Here is a 14,784-nt window from a genome sequence, read left to right on the forward strand (position 1 = left end):
CAACAAGTTCTGATAATTCATTTTTGTTATTGTTTACTTCTAATTCCCCGTAGCAGTTGAAGACTCAACCTGCCTGAAGCAAATCTGAATGACTCAGAACTATGGGGAACCATTCTTAAAATAAAAGCATGTAGTTAAGTCCACAGGTAAGAGAGACTAACCATGAAACAGAATTCCTGATATGTTTCTAGACTCCCATAAGTTTATCACTAAAGCCCTTGGACTCTGAATTATCTGAAGGCCTTGTTCAACTTCATTCTTAGTTCCTTTCCCCTGAAGACTCCAAAACCCTTTGATTTCCCATGAATCATTCTTTACTGAAACGCAGATGATTTGTGAAGGAAGACCATCTGTGAGAAGAAATATCCATGGCCTGAGATGAAGTAAAATAGCATTTGAGGATGAGAAAAAACAGGAAGAAGAGCATGAATAACACCAAGAAGGTGAAGGAAAGTGAGCCACAAGCTTGTCACAATTTATAACACTAGGAAAAAAAATAAACCTCAGAATCTAATGACAGCAAAAATAACAAGAGCAGTATCAACCAAAGTTACTATTTACTAAAGATCAGCACTCTGCTTCAGTTTTGTTTGATCCCCACACTTAGAAAACGATAGAGGCATTTCATCTCTATTTTGAAATGAAATAACTGAGATTCAATCAAGTTGGAATCTAGTTTTCATCTGACCATACTCATCACCACACATTATGACAAATACAACAAAAGACATAGTGAATCCAAATCCCAAAATCCACTTGTAAAACATTGTTAGCTTAAATTATTTCTTTTTTCTGAAGAGTTTTCTACCACTATGAAGTTTTATAAAACATCTTGCAGTTTGTATAAAAGAAAAAAAATCCTATGGGTCATTTAAGAGGCTTTTGTTTGTTTTCTATTTTTGTTTTTCAAATAGGATAAGCAGCATTTCAGGAGCACTATTTCTACAAAGTAGATTAGTAACAGTGAACTTATATTACAGAATGGGAGGTCATGTTCTCATACAAAAAAAAAACCAAAAACATTTGTTGACAAATAATGATCAATAATACTCCAGAGAGGCTGCTGATAAAGGTTAACATAGCTTCTTGTGACTTACCAAGAATTACAATAAGGTGGTTCCTTCAGACATCCTTGGAAGATTTTACCAAAAAGTCAAATCCCACAAAAGGTTATTGAATTAGTGGAAATAATAATTAACTGTAAGTTATCTTTTTAATTATACATTAATAGTAACTAGGGAAATCTTAGTTCTGGAAAGCAATGCCATTAGAACATGTATTGGCTTTCCTTAGTTTGTTTATACAAACAAAATCTCAAACATAGAATGTTAAACTAGCTTTTTCCTGAACCAAAGAGATACAAAGAAACTTCTTTCAGAGCAGAATATGTATTCACTGTCTTGGTGCCCAAAGACTAGAGTAAGAATGGGGCACAATTATAGAATTCTTTACATGTTTTTTTCTGATCTTTCATCATTGACCAGAGGAAGAGTCAACTAGAGCATAGTTATGGCCCTTGAGTAGAACTGATATCATTACCTGAGAATATGTTCTTTTCCAAGAGGCAGCAATATCTCTGGGATCTGCATTGAACAAGACTCTTTGGTAAACAAACAAAAGGTAATTCTTGACTGTATAAGCCATAACCCCAAAATGTTCATTCTCACTTGCATATATTAGGACTGGGAATAGCTACAGTTGTCAACCTGCTTGTTAAAAAATCTAAGGAGAAAAGATTTTAGAGTTTACCCTAGCTCTGTAGTTGCTCACATACATAAATTAAATATAGAAATGTCAGTATTATTAATACAAAGAGTTTGTGATAAAGAGTAAAGAGTAAATACTCTTGACCATATGGAAATACACAATAAAAGGCTTACTAGTATGTTAAATTATATAATCATCAATATTGTGTGATATATTCAATATGATCTCCCTTTTTAGCAATCTGTAACTCAATGATTTATGCAAAACTGAAGTGAACATGGTATATTAATGCCATATTTCCATTAGTCTCACCATAAACACCTGGGATGCAATGCCTCAGTAATTTGTGTCTCCAATTTTGGTGAACAAAACTGCACCTTTAGCATACCTCAGAATAAGTGAATAAAAAGATTCAAGTCTAATAAGCTTGCAGCCCACTTCATAGTTTTAATCCAGTTTTGAAAATTATTCTCCATTCCATTCCTCACCCATGCTAGTGCAATAATATTGTACCTTCTCATATGAGAGCCACTCCAGTGACTGTGTATAGCCTATTAATGTAGAACTTCAGGATTTTTCTTAAATTTTTGAGGGTGGAAGTGACTTTTTGTTTACGAATCTTTTCTAATGAATCATTTAGTTATGGTTCCATAACCAATATATCATCTGTTTTTTCTTTATAATCATTAATTCCACATTTATTTATTGAAAGCCTCAAAATGCTACATATACTATTCTAGATGCTTGACTTATATCAGTGAAGAAAATTAACCTCTGGTTTATGCTAAACTTACATCCTAGGAAGGAGATTAAGATAACAAACAATGAACATGATAAATAACTACATAATATTTAGAAGGTGGCAAGTAATGGGGAGAAAAAGTAAATCAGAGTAAGGGAGATCATTCATATTTAGATTGTGGCATATAATGGGAAAAATAAGTAATGGGTCAATATATAATGATATTTGGATATGGTTTAGTTTTAAGAGAAAATGTCATTTAAAATAAATTTTTTCACTGAGAAACTGAAGAGAAAATATCAACCAAAATATATTTTTTCCTAAATAAGTCTGTAACTTTACAACAATAAGGATCACAGGTGGAAAATTAAAGATATTTCACCATAATAGATTCATGCCATCCTGGCAAACAAATAATCTACTCAATTAGTCAACTTCCATTTCTGACTTGACAGCTGAAACAATCAAATTATCTTGGATGTCCTGACAGGTAGTTGACTCTAAAGTCACATAAACCCACAATCTTGATAAGATTCAAGTAAAGGGTTTGAAGTATCCAGTTCAATGACTTGCCATTTCTTGTGTGCTGATTTCCAGTTGGAAATGCCTGGCCTTGACTGGCTGTGTGATGAAGCATGTTTATGAAAAATTAAGACTCACTATTAGCTTCTAATTATAGTAGAAAATGTTATTTGAAGATACTGAATTTTCTGGCATGTCTTTGTATACACCATCATCTCTCTTTCCCAACCATAAACTGTCACACCCTGCCACCATTCATCCTTAAATTCATAATCCATGACTCTTATGAGCTGACCCAGGAACAACAGAGGTACTCCACTGGAAGAAGGCATAAGGCATAGGGGGTAGAGTGACCATTGAGATTGTTTTTTTAAAAAACTGTCATATGGTGAGATAGTAGTGGATTTCAATGCTGTCACCTATTTAGTCAGCCCAGATGAACTAGAATCACCATTTCAGTTATAGCATAGCTCCGGGCAAGAACATGTCACTCTCTTTATTTCCAGCTTCCAACAAGCTGCTTAGACAGATGCTAAATGTGGTCCTCCCTGCCACGTTGGGTAGAGTGGCCTTTGTGTGGGTTAATTGAGCCCCCACTCTATTTAATAGGCTGTTGAAATCTTATTGAAACAGAGCTAGTGCTGCAGGTTAAATACATTGCAGTGCTCTTGCTAATCCTCTCATTAACAGGGCTGGAAAGCTTGTTGGGAGTTGTGAGTTTGCATATATTAACAGGGAGCTCTTCACTCAAGTGCTATCAATAAAATGACAAAGCCAGTTTGCAAATAGTGAAATCAACAGTGATACAATGCTAGATAACTTAAAAAATAAACAACTTAATAACTGATAAATCTTATATTCACACTTGAGAAAAGAAAAAGATAAGCTGGGAAGAGATGTCTTTTATTGGGCCAGATTTAGGACAAAAATGAGGCTGATGTCAACTCACTACAGCGAGTTCAGAATCAAGTTGAACTGAGAAATGAAGTTAATGAGCAGAGAGGCTAGTCCCACATTTGGAAGTACTCAAGATGGTACAGTGTCCTGCTTTTTATAAGAGAGTAAGAACTAAACTAAAATAAAAGCCTGTCAATGGCTGAAATATGTCAAATGGAAGCAGGTAGGGTTGCCAACTCCCCTAGGAAAATAGTGCTGAAATAATCATTTCAGGAAGTGTGTGGCATCAGAGGCTGCCTCCTGAAGTGGAGACTGCTGTGTGCCTGTAGAGAAATGAGGGCAAGTGACCCTGTGAAAGGGGAGAGGAGTAAAAGCATTTTCAGCCTAAGATTGTCTATCATCCATTTGTATATCATACAAGAAAACAGAGGATTTGGGGAGAGTATCAGTAAATGGAGATAGAGTCAAAAAGGTCTAAACAGTGTCACCCAAAGACAAAAATCATTGTCAACTGATATTATGTTTGCCACCCTTGATGCTCAGTTAAAAGAAAAAGAAATGTTCTGTGATATCAAACATCAAATAAAAATGAAAACACAATTTACCAGAATCTTTGGGACATAGCAATGGGAATGCTAAGATGAAAGTTTATACCTATTAGTACCTGCATTTTAAGAAAATCAGAGAGATCTCAAATAAATAACCTAATGGTGGACTACAATCTCTCAGACAGACAAGAACAAGCCAAACCCCAAATTAGTAGGTGGAAAGAAATAATAAGGATTGGTCCAGAAATTAATGAAAGGGAGACAAAAACAATACAAATAATCAATGAAACAAAAAATGTTGGTTCTTTGAAAACGTAAACAAGAAAGACAAATCCTTAGCTACACTAACCAAAAAGAGGGAGAAGACCTGCATTGATAAAATTAGAAGTGAAAAAGGGACAATCACAACAAGTAGCAGTGAAATTCAGAGGCTCTTCAGGGGATACTTTAAGAACATATATTCTAATAAACTGGAAAATCTAGAAGAAATAGAGAAAATTCTAGACTCATATTACCTGCCTAAATTGACTACAGAGGATATCAACCATTTAAACAGATCTATAACAAGCAATGAGGTTGAAGCAGTGAGAGTCTCCCAAACAAGAAGAGCCCAGGACAGGTGGATTCGCTGCCATATTTTATCAGACCTTTAAAGAACTAACATCAATGCTCCTCAAACTATTCCCTAAAAAGTAGAAAAGGAAGGAACTCTACCAAACTCATTCTATGAAGCTAGTGTTACCTTGATACTCACACCAGATAAGGAAAGAAAAACAAAAAAGTAAACTATAAACCAATTTCCTTGATGAGCATTTATGCAAATATTCTCACTAAAAACTTGCAAACTAAATTCAACAGCACATTAAAAAGATTATACACCATGATCAAGTTGGTTTTACTTCAGGGATGCAAGGGTAGTTCAACATATGTATATCAAAAAACTTAATACAGCATAAAAACAGAATAAAGGACAAAAATCACATAATAATCTCAGTAGAGGCAGAACAAACCCTTTACAAAATTCAACAACCCTTCATGGTAAAAGCTTTGAAACTACTAGGAATAAAAGAAAGAACATGCCTCAATATAATAAATGTTCTATATGATTTCAAATAGTAATCAAATAGTAAAATTTTCATTTTGGCTGATAACGCTCAATTATATGCTCTATATGGTAGAGCAATATGTAACTGCCCTTCCAAAACAACCTTAGTTAGAGGGATGAATTTCCTTCACAATGTTCCATTCTGGGGATTGAGCATCTGTTTCCTAGGATTATTCTTCATCTATCATCATTTTCAATCGAAGGAACATTGTTTGGCTCCTAATGCTCTATTATGTTGTATGGCAGAGAAATATGTAAATACCATTAGAAAATGAACTTATTCAGAAGGTTACATGTCCTGACAAGGTTCTACTATGGGAATTTAGTCTCTATATCATAGGCTTACTCTCCATCCATTACCACATTCAACTTGAAGAGACATTTATTTTGGCTCCTTAATGCTCTATATTCTGTTTGGTAGACAAACATATACCTGCCATTCTAAAGTGAACTTATTTAGAAGGTTGAATTTCCTGCACAATGTTCCCCTTTGATAATTGAGTCTGTATTTCATAGAATGACTCCTCTTTTATCACCATTTTCTCTTTGAAAACATTCATTTTGTTCCTAATACCATAATATGCATTATTGTAGAAAAACATATTGAACTTATTTAGATGGTTGAGTGCCCTGGACAATGTTCCAGTCAGGAAATTGGATGTGTATTTAATAGGATTACTCTTGGTCTGCACTGTTTTCAAATTAAATGAACATTCATTTCAGCTGATCATACGCTATTAATCTGTTGGCAAAGAAATGTGTAACTCCCATTGTTAAAGGAAGTTAGTTGACTACCTCAGGCAGTTAGCTGAAGGATAGTTGACTGCCCTGAACTATTTCCACTTTGGAAATAGAGTCTGTATTTCATAGGATTACTCTCCATCTATCATCATTTTCAACCAAAGAAACACTCTTTCTGGCTAGTAGTGCTCTAGTATGCTGTATAACAGAGAAACTTGTAACTGCCTTTCTAAAATGAAATTAGTTAGATGGTGAATGCACTGCATAATGTTCCACTCTGGAAATTGAGTTTGCATTTCATAGGACTACTCTCCATCTATCACCACTTTCAATTTGAAGACATATTGGTTTTGGCTCATAATGCTCTATTGCAGAAAAAACTATAACTGCCATGCTAAAATAAACTTAATTAGAATCTGAATTTCCTTAACCTTGCTCCACTCCAGGAGTTGAGTCTGTATATTACAGGATTGCTCTCCATAAATCACTGTTTTCAATTTCAAGAAACATTCTTTGTGTCTCCTAATGCCCTGTGGCAGAGAAACATGTACTTGTCATTCCAAATGAACTCAGAGTGTTGAGTGCCCTGTTCCATGGTCAAACCTGGGAGTTGAGTGGGCTACATTAACCTCCATCCATAACCATTTTCAATTTGCACAAATATCCATTTTGGATCATAGTGCTCTACTACACTCTTGGCAGAGAAGCATGTAACAGTCATGTTAAAAAGAACTCAGAGCAGTGAATGTCCTGCAGAACATTACACTTTGGGATTTCAGTTTATATTTTCATAGGATTAATCTCCTTCTATCACTATTTTCAATTGGAATAAACACTCTTTTTAGCCCAAATTCTCTATCATGCTGTTGTGCAAAGAATCATGTAACTGCCATTCTAAAAAGAACTTAGTTCAGGATTAAGTGCCCTGCACAATGTTCCAGTCTGGGAACTGATTACATATGTCATAGGCTACTCTCCATCTAGAACTATTTTCAATTTGAAAAACATCCATTTAGCTCCCAATGTTCTATTATGATGTATGGCACAGAAATATGCAATTTTCATTCTTCAATGAACTTAGTCAGGATGTTGAGTGTCCTTTACAATGTTCTAGTCAGGGAATTGAATCTGAATCTCATAGGATTACTCTCCATCTATCACTGCTTTCCATTTCAAAAAACATTCATTTTGCCCCTAATGTTCTTTTATGTTGTATGACAGAGAAACACATAATGGTCATCTTAAAATGAACTTAGAAGGTGAATGTCTTGAATAACATTCCACTTGGGAATTGAGTCTGCATTTTATAGCATTAGTCTCTATTGCCATTTTCAATTTGAAGAAACATTCTTTTTTCTCCTATTATGCTGTATGGAAAACAAATATGGAATTGTTACTCTTCAAATGTCTTAGAAAGTTGAGAGAGGATCCAAGATAGTAACTAGGGTGCAGAACCAGAAAGTGTAAGCTCTGTGACTCCAAAACCTTGCTGAGACCCTGGAGCCACACTTGGCAGACATAAAGCACCAAGGAGAATCAAAATTTCAACACCCTGAACCCCTAGCCCATAGAAAGCTTCTCCATGGCACATTACAATGAGAAAACAGGTGGGCTGCTGCTGCTGCTGCCACCATTGCCACTGCCACTGCCAGCTCCAAACCTGCCTGGGAGACATTTGGCAGACCAAACAACAAAGGGGCAGCTGATGGATCACTGACCTTGCCTCAGAGAAAGGGGGCTAAGCAAAGAAAGAAACTCCCAGTAAACAAGCACAGTGAAAAGCCACCTCCAAAGCAGGACAGCTAGTGGACTACAGAGCTGATCTTCTGAACCTGAGGACAGCATGCAAACTTAAACTGCCACAACTCACTGAGAGAGGAGCTAACAAAGCAGCTGCCACTGAAAGAAGAAAAAACACTACCCACAAGCCAACCACCTGGTGAGACTACAAAAGAGCTTCTGCTTAAATACCAACACCAGGACTGGATGGTGGAGGAGTAACACCAGAACTAAAACTAAGACTGAAATTCTATTGTTCCTGAACCTGAAGTTTTTTTGCTTGTCTGTTTAATTGGTTTTGTTTCTTGTTTGTTCATCTCTCCACATTGATTTCTTTGGTTTTTTTTTTTGTTGTTGTTGTTAGTTTTATTATTGTGGGTTTTCTATTTTTACTTTTACTCCTATTGTCTTTTTTCTCTTTTTTATTTTCTCTTTCTATACTATCAACTTAACCACCATCATCCTCTCATCCCTACTCTCACTCCCTTCACTCTCCTTCTCATGTACTAAAACCCATTGCTCTCCTATCCAACAACTCTTCTGCCCCTCTCACCCACTCTCTTCCCCTCAGTCCTCACCTTCTCCTCCCATTCTCCTCTAAACTGTCACCAGACTACCCCTTCCTCCTTCACACTCATCACCCACTGAACAACCTACTATGCCAACTTTACAAACCCCAAGCCCCTGCAATCCCTAACACAAACACCCTTTTCTACAACAGAAATATACCCAAACACACATAAGAACCACAGAAACAGTAGCCCCCACACTGCTTTCCCCCCACTTTCCCATTTCACCCACCCCACTTCCCATCTCCACCTTTAGTAGCACCCTATCCAACTCCTCAAATGTCTATAGCTAGCATTATAAACATTAACTCCCAACTCCCACTGCTTATAGATATTACCACTAGAGGATCTACTATATAACATATAAACTACAGGTCATGTATTAAACCTGTCAATTAGTTAATACTAAATTACACCCAGACAAGGGAGAGAAATAGCACACATAGCTAAAAACCCAAGACAGCCACAGAACAAAAATTAAATGAAGGGAAAGAAAACAGGTGACTGAAAAAACCAACTAGACTATCAAGAACATAGTTGCACAGTAACAAGTAGAGTGATGGGGAGAAGAAAAAGGAATGGAAACCATTCTCCCCCCCCAAAAAATAATTTAATACAGGATTCAGAGGGAAATGAAGAAAACAGATGCCAGTTCCAGAATCCAACAAAACAAAGATAAATGACACCAAGGAACCCAACGATGTCCATATCCTCAAAGAAGAAATCCTGTAAGTAATCACTGAGAAATTTATGGAGATGATACTAGACATGGTTAACCAAAATGTAAAAGAGGCACTAAAAAATTTTCAAGACACCAAAAATAAAGAATATAAGAAGATACAGAAACAAATAAATGAACTCGTAGGGGTCCTAAATAAACAAGAAAGTGAAACAGAGAACACTATAAATACAGAGATAAATGAATTATAGATGAAAAATTGACAATATTAAAGAGGAAGTGACCCATGCTATGGAAAATCTCAGAAAAAAGAATGAAACAGAAACAGAAAACACAATGGAAGGCCACTCCATTGTGCAGACTAGAACAAAAAGAAGACAGAATCTCAGAACTTGAAGATGAAATGGTAATTAAAGGAAAAACTGAAGAGCTATTAATGAAACAACTCAAGTCCTGGGAAAGGAATATGCAAGAATTCACCAACTCCATCAAAAGACCAAACCTGAGAATCATGGGCATTAAAGAAGGAGAAGAAGTCCAAGCAAAAGGGATTCATAATATATTCAATAAAATAATAACAGAAAATTTCCCAAATCTAGAGAAAGTTATGCCCATTCAAGTACAGGAAGCCTCCAGGACAATAAACAGACTTGACCAAAACAGAACTTCCCCATGACATATTATCATTAAAACAACAAGCACAGAGAATAGGAGAAAGAATATTGAAAGCTGTAAGAGAGAAAAAACAAATAACATACAAAGGGAAATCCATCAAAATCACAGCAGATTTCTCAATGGAAACCTTAAAAGCAAGAAGAGCATAGCATGAGGTATTCTGGGCACTGAATGAAAATAACTTCAACCCTAGGATACTCTACACAGCAAAACTATCATTAGAAATAGATGGAGCAATAACAGTGTTCCACGATAAGAAAACTAACACAATACATGACCACCAAGCCACCACTACAAAGGATTCTTCAAGGAATTCTGCACACAGAAAATGAAAGCAAACAAAACCATAAGAGGACAGGCAGTACCAAACCACAGAAGAAAAGACAAGGAATCAGAGAGTAACATTGATTCAGCTGCACACAGTCAAACCCCTAAACAACAAAAACAACTAAATGACAGGCATCACCACATACCTATCAATACTAACACTGAATGTTAACTGACTTAACTTCCCTATCAAAAGATACAATTTGGCAAACTGAATTAAAAAGGAAGATCCAATAATCTGTTGCTTACAGGAGACCCATCTCATTGAGAGAAATAAGCATAGGCTTAGGATGAAAGGCTGGAAGAAGATTTATCAAGCCAATAGCCCCTGAAACAAGCAGGAGTAGCAATTCTTATCTCACACAAAGTAGTCTTCAAATCTACATTGATCAAGCAAAATAAAGAAGGACACTCCATACTAATAAAAGGAGAAATACATCAAAAGTAAATAACAATTATCAACCTATATGCACCCAATTTCACTGCACCCAATTTCATCAAACATACTCCAAAGGACCTAAAAGCACATATAGATTCCAACACAGTGGTAGTGGGAGACTTTAACACTCTCCTATCACCAATAGATAGGTCAACCAAACAAAAAAATCAATAAAGAAATTCTAGAACTAAATCACACCATAGGTCAAATGAACCTAGCTGATGTCTACAAAATATTTCATCCAACATCCACACAATATACATTCTTCTCAGCAGCCCCCAGAACTTTCTCCAAAACTGATCATATCTTAGGGCACAAAGCAAGCCTCAGCAAATATAAAAAAATAGAAATAGTCCCATGCATTATATCTGATCACAATGCATTAAAACTAGAACTCAACAACAAAAACAACAAAAAATATGCAAACAATTGGAAGCTGAACAACACATTGCTCAATGATCAATGGGTCATTGAAAAATAAAAGAGGAAATTAAAAGGTTCCTGGAAGTTAATGAAAATGAAAACATTGAAAACATTACCTACCAGAACCTATGGGACACAGCAAAGGCAGTCCTAAGAGGAAAGTTTATAGCCATGAGTACATATAGTGAAAGGACAGAAAGATCTCAAATCAATGATCTAATGCTACATCTCAAACTCCTAGAAAAATAAGAACAAGCAAATTCCAACTAGTAAAATGAGAGAAATAATTTAAAAAGGGGGCAAAATTAATAAAATAGGAACAAACAAACCAAAAAACCATACAGAGAATCAACAAAATAGAAAGCTGGTTCTTTGAAAAAATAAACAAGATTGACAGACCCCTGGCAAATCTGACTACAATGAAGAGAGAAAAAATCCAAATCAGTAAAATCAGAAATGCAAAAGGGGAGATAACAATAAGCACCACAGAATTCCAGGGAATCATCAGAGACTACTTTGAGAACCTGTGCTCCAACAAATTTGAAAAATTTGAAGAAATGGACAAATTTTTAGATACTTATTACAATCCAAAATTGAATCAAGTGGATATTAACCACACAAATAGATCTATAATACAAAGTAAAATTGAAGCAGCAATAAAGAGTCTCAAAAAAAAATAAAGTCCAGAACTGATGGATTCTCTGCTGAATTCTATCAGATGTTTAAAGAAGAACTAATAACAACTCTCCTTAAACTTTTCCATGAAATAGAATGGGAAGGAACACTGCCTAACTCATTCTATGAAGCCAGAATTACATTCATCCCAAAACCAGACAAAGACACATTCAAAAAGGTGAACTATAGGCCAAACTCCTTAATGAACATCAATGCAAAAAACTTCAATAAAATAATGGGAAACAGAAACCAAAAAAACATCAGAAAGATCATTCACCATGACCAAGTCGGCTTCATCCCAGGGATGCAGGGTGGTTCAACATATGCAAACCTATAAATGTAATACAGCACATTCATAGAAGCAAAGACAAAAACCACTTGATCATGTCAATAGATGCAGAAAAAATGTTAAGATACACCACTTCATGATAAAAGCTCTAAGAAAACTAGGAATAGAAGGAAAGTACCTCAACATTATAAAAGCAATATATGACAAACCTATAGCCACGTGAATAACCTGTACAAGGAAAAATAAAAACCACCAAAGAAAGAGATTGAGGACTACAGAAGGTGGAAAGATCTCCCATGCTCATGGATTGGTAGAATCAACATAGTAAAACTGGCTACACTACCAAAAGCAATCTATATGTTTAATGCAATTCACATCAAAATCCCAATAACATTCATCACAGAGATAGAAAAATCTACCTTAAAGTTCATTTGGAAACACAAGAGACCATGAATATCCAAGGTAATACTCAGCAAAAAGAACAATGCTGGAGGTATCACAATACCTAATTTCAACTATATTACAAAGCATTAGCAATAAAAGCAGGATGATATTGGCACAAAAACAGACATAAAGAACAGTGGAACAGAATAGAGTTCCTAGATATGAATCCACACAATTATGCCAACCTTATTTTTGACAAAGGTGCCAAAAACATACAAAGACAACCTCTTCAACAAATATTTCTGGGAAAAGTGATTATCTGCCTGCAGAAAACTGAAAATAGATCCATGTTTACCTCCTTGATCAACTCAAAATGGATCAAGGACCTTAATATCAGACCTGAAATCTGAAGTTAGTACAGGAAGGAGCAGGGAATATTCTGGAAGAAATAGGTACAGGCAAGGACTTCCTCAATAGAACCCCAGCAGTTCAGCAACTAGTAGAAAGGATGGACTAATTGGATTATATAAAATTAAAAAGCTTCTGAACAAAAGAAATGGTCTCTAAACTGAAGAGAATACCCACAGAGTAAGAGAAAATATTTGCCAGCTATACATCAGACAAAGGACTGATAACCAGAATATACAAGGAGCTCAAAAAAACTAAACTCCCCCAAAATCAATGAACCAATAAAGAAATGGACAACTGAGCTAAATAGAACTTTTTCAAAAGAAGCAATTCAAATGGCCAAAAAACACATGAAACAATGCTCACCTTCTCTGGCCAGAAAGGGAATGTAAATCAAAACCACACTAAGATTCCACATCACCCCTGTTAGAATAGCCATCATCAAAAACACCACCAACAACAAATGTGGGTTAGGATGTGGAGCAACTAAACATAGATCTGCCATATGATCCAGCAATCCCACTCCTGGGGATATACCCAAAGGAATGAGACTCAGGTTACTCCAGAGGCACCTGCACACCCATGTTTATTGCAGCACTATTCACAATAGCCAAGTTATGGAAACAGGCAAGATGCCCCACTACTGACAAATGGATTAAGAAAATGTGGTATTTATACACAATGGAATTTTATGCAGCCATGAAGAAGAATGAAATGCTATCATTTGCAGGTAAATGGATGGAACTGGAGAACATCATTCTGAGTGAGGTTAGCCTGGCCCAAAAGACCAAAAATCGTATGTTCTCCCTCATATGGAAACTTTAGATATAAAACAAATGCAGTAATATTATTAGACTTGGGTCACATTCTAAGGGCAGAATACATACAGGAAGAATAGGGAAATGTAAGAAACCCAAAACTTGAAAGTGTCTGATGTCCCCACTGCAGAGGAACTAATACAGTAACCTTAAGATGACAGAGGTCAATATGGGAAGGTGACCTGGAAGTAGTGAAGAGGTCTGGTAGAGATGAATCAATTAGGGTTGTAATACACTTGTGCATGAAAGCAATGCTAAGAATCTCTCTGTATAGCTATCTTTATCTCAACTAGCAAAAATACTGTGTCTGTCTCATTATTTCTTATGTCTACTCTTCATCAAAACTGGAGAAAAGGGCAGAACAGGTTTTGCCTGGATGCTAGAGGGGTGGGGGAGAGAGGGAGGAGGCAGGGTGCAGGGGGAAGAAATGGCCCAAACAATGTATATACATATGGATAAATGAATAAAGAAAAAAAAAGAAAGTTGAATGTCCCACACAATGTTCCACTGTGGTATTTGACTCTGTATTTTGTAGGATGACTCTACATCTATCACCATTTTCAATTCGAAGAACATTGCTTTTTGCCCCATAATGCTCTATTATGCTGTATGGCAGAGAAAACTATACCTGCCCTTCCAAACCAACTTAGTTAGAAGGTTGAATGTCCTTCACAATGTCCCACTTTGGGAAATGAGTCAGTATTTCACAGGATTATTCTCCATCTATCCCTGTTTTCCATTTGAAGAAAGATTCTCTTTCACTCATGTTCTCTGTTATGCTGTATTACCCTTCTCTATTAGGCTGTACCTGTCCTTTTTTTTTTTTTTCATTTTTCTTTTATTATTCATATGTGCATACAAGGCTTGGTTCATTTCTCCCCCCTGCCCCCACCCCCTCCCTTACCACCCACTCCACCCCTCCCGCTCCCCCATATTACCCAGCAGAAACTATTTTGCCCTTATCTCTAATTTTGTTGTAGAGAGAGTATAAGCAATAATAGGAAGGAACAAGGGGTTTTGCTGGTTGAGATAAGGATAGCTATACATGTACCTGTCC

The sequence above is a fragment of the Castor canadensis genome, chromosome 5 (genome assembly GCF_047511655.1).
Source record: "Castor canadensis chromosome 5, mCasCan1.hap1v2, whole genome shotgun sequence".
Lineage (NCBI taxonomy): Eukaryota > Metazoa > Chordata > Mammalia > Rodentia > Castoridae > Castor > Castor canadensis.